Source organism: Sminthopsis crassicaudata, chromosome 3 (genome assembly GCF_048593235.1).
Source record: "Sminthopsis crassicaudata isolate SCR6 chromosome 3, ASM4859323v1, whole genome shotgun sequence".
Taxonomy (NCBI): domain Eukaryota; kingdom Metazoa; phylum Chordata; class Mammalia; order Dasyuromorphia; family Dasyuridae; genus Sminthopsis; species Sminthopsis crassicaudata.
Genome location: NC_133619.1, coordinates 655027346 through 655035980, shown reverse-complemented (window position 1 = coordinate 655035980; position 8635 = coordinate 655027346). Strand labels below are relative to the sequence as shown.

The 8635-nt window shown below is 44.5% G+C and overlaps 1 non-coding gene across 1 annotated transcript; it reads left to right on the top strand.

Moving 5' to 3' along the window:
* The first annotated feature begins 6036 nt into the window (after positions 1 to 6036).
* On the top strand, positions 6037 to 6152 carry LOC141565326 (U5 spliceosomal RNA). The gene has a single exon (XR_012488994.1). It is a non-coding gene; the product is annotated as a U5 spliceosomal RNA (small nuclear RNA).
* The last annotated feature ends 2483 nt before the right edge of the window (positions 6153 to 8635 follow it).

Here is an 8635-nt window from a genome sequence, read left to right as displayed (position 1 = left end):
GGAAGACATGGGAGATGCCCCGTTGTGCCCCGAACCCCTACCCGCCCCCCAAACCCAGGAGAGGAAAGGCAACGGCAGTGACTATGAGGATGCGGCCAGTTCTGAGGACAGCGACGGCCCGCACCCCAGCAGCGGGGATCCCTGGGCCGATGGCAGCCACGGGGATCGCAGCGAGGCTGTCTACAGTGTCGGCCATGGTGAGGATCGGGCGGGAGCGGCGGGAGAACTGGAGGAGGCCTCCAAAGCTGGGGAAGTTTCGGGAGGGGGAGAGGGAAGGGTTCAGTGGCTGGGCTATTTTTCAGTTTGGGGAAGTCATTCCCCAGGATCCCCACGGACGTGGCCTTCTTTGCTTTGAAAAGACGATGGTCGCCCCGGGGGGTTGTTCCCCTCTTGAGATCTCCGGCCTCTAAGTTTGCTCACCTGCTTAATCCCCCTCTTTTTGTTTTTTACAGGCCAAGGGCAAGAACCGAGGATGCGCTCTGGTGGCTGCCGCCCTGACAGGACGCATAGGACGCGGGGACACAGCGGCCAACGCTGTGCGGACCACAGGGAGCTGAGAGGAGAGCGGGACTGGGACGCGAGATGCGAATGGAGAGACCAGCGACGTCCCGAGCTCGCAGCCGACGGCCAGAGGTGCCAGAGGAGGCCTTGCCGCTGGGCTGTATGGTTGGAGCTAGAGCTGTGGCCCAGCTGCTCTTCCTATCCGGACCTTGGCCCGTGGGAGTGGAGCTGGGGAAGACCCGGCTCCACTTCCGCACACATGGAGCATTGCCCAACGTGCCCTCGTGCGCACAGATTCTAGAGGCTGACAGACATCCGAGGGCACGGGATAAATTCTGCACAAAAGCTTCGTGCCCGCACAAGGCAGAAGGGAAGGCGGCCTACCCAGAACTCGGCAGAAGGGCAAAGTCCTTGGCGATGGGCTTTTCCAAGTTGCCTTGAGAGTCGGGCTTTTCCCTTCCCCTTTCACGCTTTGCTTTGCTTGCCACAAAAAGCCATTGCTCATCCGAGATGCCTCTGGGAGGAGAGGGGAGTGGGGGGGGGAATGCTGGCAGAAATTGTGCTCGTGGACAAAACTTACACTTCAATAAAATTTCTTTGGAAAAACCACTCTCGCTTTCTTTGTTTCTTGTACACAAGACTGTTTATTTGTCCTAGAGTTCAGGATTCTGGTCAGTAAGATGTGGTCTAGCAATGATCATACAATTCTGTCTATAACTACCTCGCTAAATCTGAGTCTGAGTATGAACATTGTTGTCATCGTGAACAGTAATTGAAATTAATAATTTTGGACTTTCCTTCCCACCCCGCCCACCCCAGGATACACAGCACAGCTTTAGCTGACGCCAACTAAGGCTGCCCGAGGGAAGGACTCCCTTTCCGAACTCCTCGGGGGGCCGCCCGGCCCAGCAAGCACACCCACACCTACACCCTGAACTCCCCGCGCGGGAGGGAAAAGGATGCGAGGGTCAGGGGGAAGGGCGCTCTCCCGGGACAGGTCGAGATGTGGCGCACAGCCTTCTGGGTATGCAAAGCAGCATTCACTTTCCACTCTTCTCCACCTTCGGCGGGTCCTGGACAGTGCGCCCTACAATGAATGGGACCTAGAGGTGCCTCTGAACTGCAATCTATCCATCTCACGGACTGGGAAACTGAGGCTCCGGGAAGAGGCGAATAGCGCACAAAATTTTGGTCCAGTCTGGAGAAGGCAAGCGGCCTTTCCACCCCATGGAAAAGAATTTAGGCCGACCTGGAAACCTGCCCGATCTACCTGCCCTTTCTTTCCTTCCCCATCCCCCCTCCCAGTGCTCAGAAGAACACAGTGGCTAGGGAGCACCTAGACAGGCACTGGAGGCCTCAGCCCGAACTCTGACCTTGGGCTCCGGAAGCCCACCGAGGGCCATTTACAAGGGGAACACCTGGAGCCTGTCACTTAGGCCCGGCCTCCTCTGCCCTCAAATACACAGTCGTGAGCGTTGGGCACTATCGAGATCAGAGACAGACCCGGATGAAAGATAGTCACTCTCCTACGAGGCCTTGGACACTTTGGAAGAGAATACTTGGATAAAAGATGGTTAGACTGAAAACTGTGAGAAAACTTAGCGATTAACTAATTCAACGGTTTTATTTTACAAATGGAGAAAGTGAGGTGCATGGTGCTTAATCAGCTTGCTTAAGGTCATAGAGTTAATACATATCAGAGCCAGGATTCTAAACCAAGTCTTCGTCACAAAGAAGATGATTCCCAAAACAAAAGTCCCCCCCCCCCCTTTGGACTGTGTGTTGCCTGTTTTTAATGAACTCATCTTAGGATATTCCAGATGATTGCCTTCTCTCAAACAAATTCACTCAAAACTATCTATTCTCCAAGGAAGGAAAGTATAACAAAGCTGCATTGCACTATTAATCCACCCCTCACCTTTGCCAAAGATTCTATCCTCAAGGGCTTACTAAAGCAGTTATTAATTGGGAGAAAGCGCACAAAGGGAAAAACCAATTCCTATCATGATAGATCAAAGACAAACCTGAGGGAGATAAAATGTCGATTCTTGCTCCTGAAGACTTTCTCACCATTATCCAGAATTCCCCATTTCATCAGAAATACTTTGGCCTTAATTCCTGAAAGTTAAAACTTTTCATTTTACTTTGTAGTTAATTTTTAACTTCCTTCCAATTTTCTTGACCCATAGACTGAGGTTTCATATTAATGCCTACTTTTTGTTCTTATGGTAATAATCAATTAGCTGAGCATTTTTCATGATGTATTATAATAATAAGTAATATTTACATAGTATTTTCAGGTTTGCAGAGTGCTTATACATATGCTATTGAGTCCATTTATCCTCAGAACAACCCTATGAAAATCAAGAAAGGATGAAATGGCTTGCTCAGGATTACCTAGTTAATAAATATTGAAAGCAATATTTGAACTCAGATCTGTCCTATATCCTATTCTCTATCCCATTTCCTCTTTATAGCTACTTTAACCTAATTCACATTTATTTAGTTCCAGTGATGGTGAGAATCAATCTGGTTTGTCTATAGGCTATCAAACTCTTAAATTCAAGATAAGAACAAAACAAATAGCTAAAGATTGAGGTGGGCAATGAAAGCAAGGCCCATGTATTAAAAATCATCCTTCTGGGAACCAGGGATCTGTGATAAGGGAGAATCTGCTGTAGCTGCCAAGACAGGGATCTAAGTCCTGAGGTAAGAAATCCCATTTATAAAGACATTGTATCTCAAAAAGACAGAAAATTTGCAAATGGCCCAGTAGGAGTGATCAGGAAAAATTATCATCCTTTGGCTTTATAGGTAAAAGTTTTATTGTTTCCATTAGTTGAAGAGCTAGAATCCTTCAAAGAAGAATAGCTGACATGTCCTCATGAAGTCTGGGGATAGGATCTTGAATGTTCCCGAGTCCTACATTCCAGCCACTGTCCCACCTGGCTGTCAAGCATACAATATTTCATATCTATGAATAGCTATAGAGTGATCATTCTCCTGGCCCTCAGGTGTCTTCTCCCAGGATTAATTACCACATAGGAGTTTTAGGTCTTATAAACTCCTCTCTTAATCTGGCAAAGGAATGTTTTCTCACTTCTTTCAAGATGCTTGGCTCATGCTTCCTATATGACTAGTCAGCAAGCTTAAGACCCTAGGAATTTTAGCATTAGGATCTGCACTCATTCATGGTACAGGAATTGTAACAAAGGATCCGGTGGAAAATGTTCCTCAGGAATCTGTTTGCTGAGACCTCAGACCATGTCTGGATACATTTAACCTATCCCAGGCTACTGGAATTGGCAACAACCTGGCCAAGCAGCAGTAACATCATTGTCTTGAATTTTCTTTACATGGCCCTAGATCCTCTCACCTTCTCTGAACTTTGCGACCATTCTCCCTGCTGCCCCTTTGTCTCTCCCTTCCTCTCTTCATCCTCCAGCCAAAATTGTCCATTACTTCTTAAAGAAAACAGTGAGAAGGGCTACAAAGCAAGGAGTGGTGTCATAAAGTAGGAGACAGAGTCCTTTGAAAAGGCAGAGTAGGAAGAGAATAGAAAGTGTGATAGGAAGTTTGATGAAAAAATAAAAAATTTCAGTAGTTATCATGGAAAATGTGATAGAGAATCAACAAGGGACAAATAAAAGAACTGCTACACAATAGTGAGGACCAACTTGCAATTATATTAGAAATGGCAAAGACATTATATTTAGAGAAGTTTTGGAGTCACAGAGAGGAATGGGTTGGGGGAAAGACTGTAAAAACATCTAGAAGTTTACAAATGATAAAACACAGGATAGGTCTGACCTGAATAAAATAAAATGAAAAAGAGATAAATGTAAATCTTACACTTGAATTAAAAAATAAACTTCCCAAATAAGAGATGAAAAAATATATTTATATAGTATTTTATTAAAAAAAAAATCTTGACTCCAAGAAAAAAACTCCTGACTGCATGGGTCGCTATACAAATTCCTAAACTTTAGGCAATGAGAAAGGAAAAACCTAGGTCCTAATTTAAGGAGACAGATTTGGGATTGTGTTGTCACTAACATTTTTTCCCAAAGCAAAAAGGGGTAAATATCAAGCATGTCAGTCTAGATTTGAATTTGCATCCTCCTGACTCCAGGGTTAACTGTTCTATCCACTGCACCACCTGCACCTAAGAATGAAAAGAAGCCCAGCATTGAAGTATGGTCCTGGATGGCATAATACACACTATTCAGAAAAAATAAGTCAGCATTAATAAGTTTTGCAGTCTTCATAGGAATTCATAGGAATTGGTTTTTCCCTTTATGTGCTTGCTCCCAATTACTAACTGCTTTACTAAGCCCTTGAGTATAGGATCTTTGCTAAAGGTGATAGTGCAATGCAGCTTTGTTACACTTTCCTTCCTTGGAGAATACATAGAGTTTTGAGTGAATTTGTTTAAAAGAGAGACAGTCATCTGGAATATCATAAGATGACATCACACAGGGTCCAAAGGGGAAAGAACTTTTGTTTTGTGAATCATCTCCTTTGTGACATGGAAGTATAGTCAGAAGGACCTTAGATTTTGAATCAGGAGACTTGGTTTGAATCCTGGCTTTGATATTTATTAACTCTATGACCTTAAGCAAGCTGATTAAGCATCATGCACCTCACTTTCTCCATTTGTAAAATAAAAGCATTGAATTAGTTAATCGCTAAGTTTTCTCACAGTTTTCAGTCTAACCATCTTTTATCCAAGTATTCTCTTCCAAAGTGCCCAAGGCCTCGTAGGAGAGTGACTATCTTTCATCCGGGTCTGTCTCTGATCTCGATAGTGCCCAATGCTCACGACTGTGTATTTGAGGGCAGAGGAGGCCGGGCCTAAGTGACAGGCTCCAGGTGTTCCCCTTGTAAATGGCCCTCGGTGGGCTTCCCGAGCCCATGATCAGAGTTTGGGGTGAGGCCTCCAGTGCCTGTCTAGGTGCTCCCTAGCCACTGTGTTCTTCTGCCTGCCTAGGTGCTCCCTAGCCACTGTGTTCTTCTGAGCACTGGGAGTGGGGGTGGGGAAGGAAAGAAAGGGCGGGTAGATCGGGCAGGTTTCCAGGTTGGCCTAAATTCTTTTCCATGGGGTGGAAAGGCCGCTTGCCTTCTCCAGACTGGACCAAAATTTTGTGCGCTATTCGCCTCTTCCCGGAGCCTCAGTTTCCCAGTCCGTGAGATGGATAGATTGCAGTTCAGAGGCACCTCTAGGTCCCATTCATTGTAGGGCGCACTGTCCAGGACCCGCAGAAAGTGGAGAAGAGTGGAAAGTGAATGCTGCTTTGCATACCCAGAAGGCTGTGCGCCACATCTCGACCTGTCCCGGGAGAGCGTCCCTCCCCCTGACCCTCGCATCCTTTTCCCTCCCGCGCGGGGAGTTCAGGGTGTACGTGTGGGTGTTTGCTGGGCCGGGCGGCCCCCCGAGGAGTTCGGAAAGGGAGTCCTTCCCTCGGGCAGCCTTAGTCGGCATCAGCTAAAGCTGTGCTGTGTATCCTGGGTTGCGCGGGGCGGGAAGTTCAAAACATACGCCTGTTTCTCTTCAGATCGCATAAATCTTTCGCCTTTTACTAAAGATTTCCGTGGAGAGGAACGATTGCGAGTTCTTAACCAATTTTTCGAGGCTTCACTAAGGTGAGGCTGATAACTTTGTTAACTAAAACAGACGGGATCCGCAGCTGAAAGTTGTAACGACTCTTTTTGTTTGTTTTTCTCTTAAATGCAACAGTCCTCTCGTTTGCTGCAGTGAGTTCTTCATTCGAAACACGAAACACGTCGCTGAACGTTTCCAGTTGAATTCTTCCCTATTCTCGGACGCTGCAGGCGATCCTAGTTCTCCTCAAAGCCTGCTTCCTGGCATTGCCCGCCAGCATCATCTTTCTGAGATGCTTTAAGTGATAGCGCTCCAATTTCCTGTTCAACTTTCAGATCTGACGCCTCTTTCCCATGTTCCTTTTGGAGCCTTCCAAACACTGAGCTAGATCTGCCTACATCCCCTCAGCATGGATGTGAAAAAAGTACAGAATAATTGGTACGGTTTGGTTGAGGTTGATTGGATGATGAAGATATACTCTTTGGATCTATTTCAATCCAATGTTTTCCCTGCCAATCATTGCCTTTTATACTATTCTGTTCAAATGCCTGTGACAAACAATAGACTAAGTAGAAAGATAATGGCCTATGTAGGGCTTACTAAAATATTTTAATCTAAAGAGACTATTAGCACAATAACTCTTTATTTGTTCTCCAGTTCCAGGGTTCTGGTCAGTAAGATATGGTCTGGCAATCATCATACACTTCTGTCTATTTGTAACTACCTCACAAAATTTGAGTCTGAGTATTGCCATTGTTGCCATGGTGAACAGTACAGGCCAGTCTAATCAGACCGATGTTTCCATGAAGGGGCAGTCCCCAGATGCAGGGGTAAGTTGGTGACAGATCAAACTTCTTTCATTGATTGATTAATTTCAAAATCATGTATTTTTTCTATCATATGTGATATTGTGTTAGGCCCTAGAAGTTATACAGATACAGTGGAAAGGTGGACTCTACTACACAGACTAATATATCATAAAGTTTATAATATAAACTTAAGGCCCTTCACCATTCTGTTTGTCCTGCTTTGGTCATGCTTCAGTTTATTGGTGTCAAACCATGGGCCTTAGAATTGAAAGCAATACTTCAGGTGAAGACTAAAATGAAAAAAAAAAAAAAAAAAACCAATGAGATTATTACTCCCTCATTCCTAGAAATGATCTATCCTCTAATGCAGTAAAATATTTCATCATTACATTATTAGATAACTTGTAGTACAGTCAACAATATCTGATGTGAAATCCAGCCCCCAATATTTACTTCCTGTATAACTCTGGAGACATCACTTAAGTGGTATTTGACTCAACTGTAAAGTGGTATTTCCTCAACTGTAAACTGAGGATAATTGTGGCATCTATGTAAATCAAATGAGATGTTTATAGAAAGTGCTTAACACAGTGCCTGGAAGTAGTAGACGTTATATAAATGCTTATTCCCTTTCCTCCTTCCATTGGCGGTTTTTGGCTGCTTTTTCACATTCCTATACATCTTGCAGTCCAGTAAAACTCCAAAATTCTTTTCAAAACACCCAGTGTTCTCCTTCCCCTAGTGTTCCCTTCCCATCTGATGGTGTTCTCTTTCCCCCCACCCCTTCCACCATGACCAATACATGTTAAATATATTAAAGTATTCATTAAATACAATATATGTGTACATGCCAATACAGTTATTTTGCTGTACAAAAAGAATCGGACTTTGAAATACTGTACTACTAGCCTGTGAGGGAAATCAAAAATACAGCCAGACAAAAATAGAAGGATTGGGAATTCTATGTAGTGGTTCGCAGCCATCTCCCTGAGTTCTTTTACTGGGTGTATGTAGCTGGCTCAGTTCATTACTGCTCTGGTGGAGCTGATTTGGTTCATCTCAGTGTTGGAGAGGGCCACGTCCATCAGAATTAATCATCATATAGTATTGTTGCTGAAGTATACAACGATTTCCTGGTCCTGCTCATTTCACTCAGCATCAGTTCATGTAAGTCTCCCCAGGCCTTTCTGAAATCAATGGATCTCCTCTTGTGAGAGGATGATACAAGGAGATTGAAAGGCAGTTGATGTTGTCTGACCTCTCTGACTGAGAGACTTATCTCTTAAGTGCTCTAGTATAATTAAATCCATTCATCATCCTGAGTATGTCTATCATTATATCACTAGGGAACCATTATTTGTCATAAGATTAATTCAATCATACTGTATTAGAGAATAATTAATCACCATGATAAATTGGATACCCATCTTCTTATCAATGTTAACTCCACTGAGTTAACACCTTTTGTAAGAACCTTTGTTTCAAGTACACTTCTCCAGAGTTCTGGCCCATTCCAATCATCTTGTGTCCTATATCCTTCCCAGCCACTTTTCCTGGGGCCTAGAGTAGGCTCCAATTATGGGAGGCTAGATATACAGCCCTCCCCTTAAACAGAGACAGAGAGACCAAGAGGGCCACCGAGAGAGGCAGAGAAAGATCTTGAGAGGGAGAGGAAAGAAGAGGAAAGCTGGAAACACTAGGCACCACCGTCACAGCTGCCTGA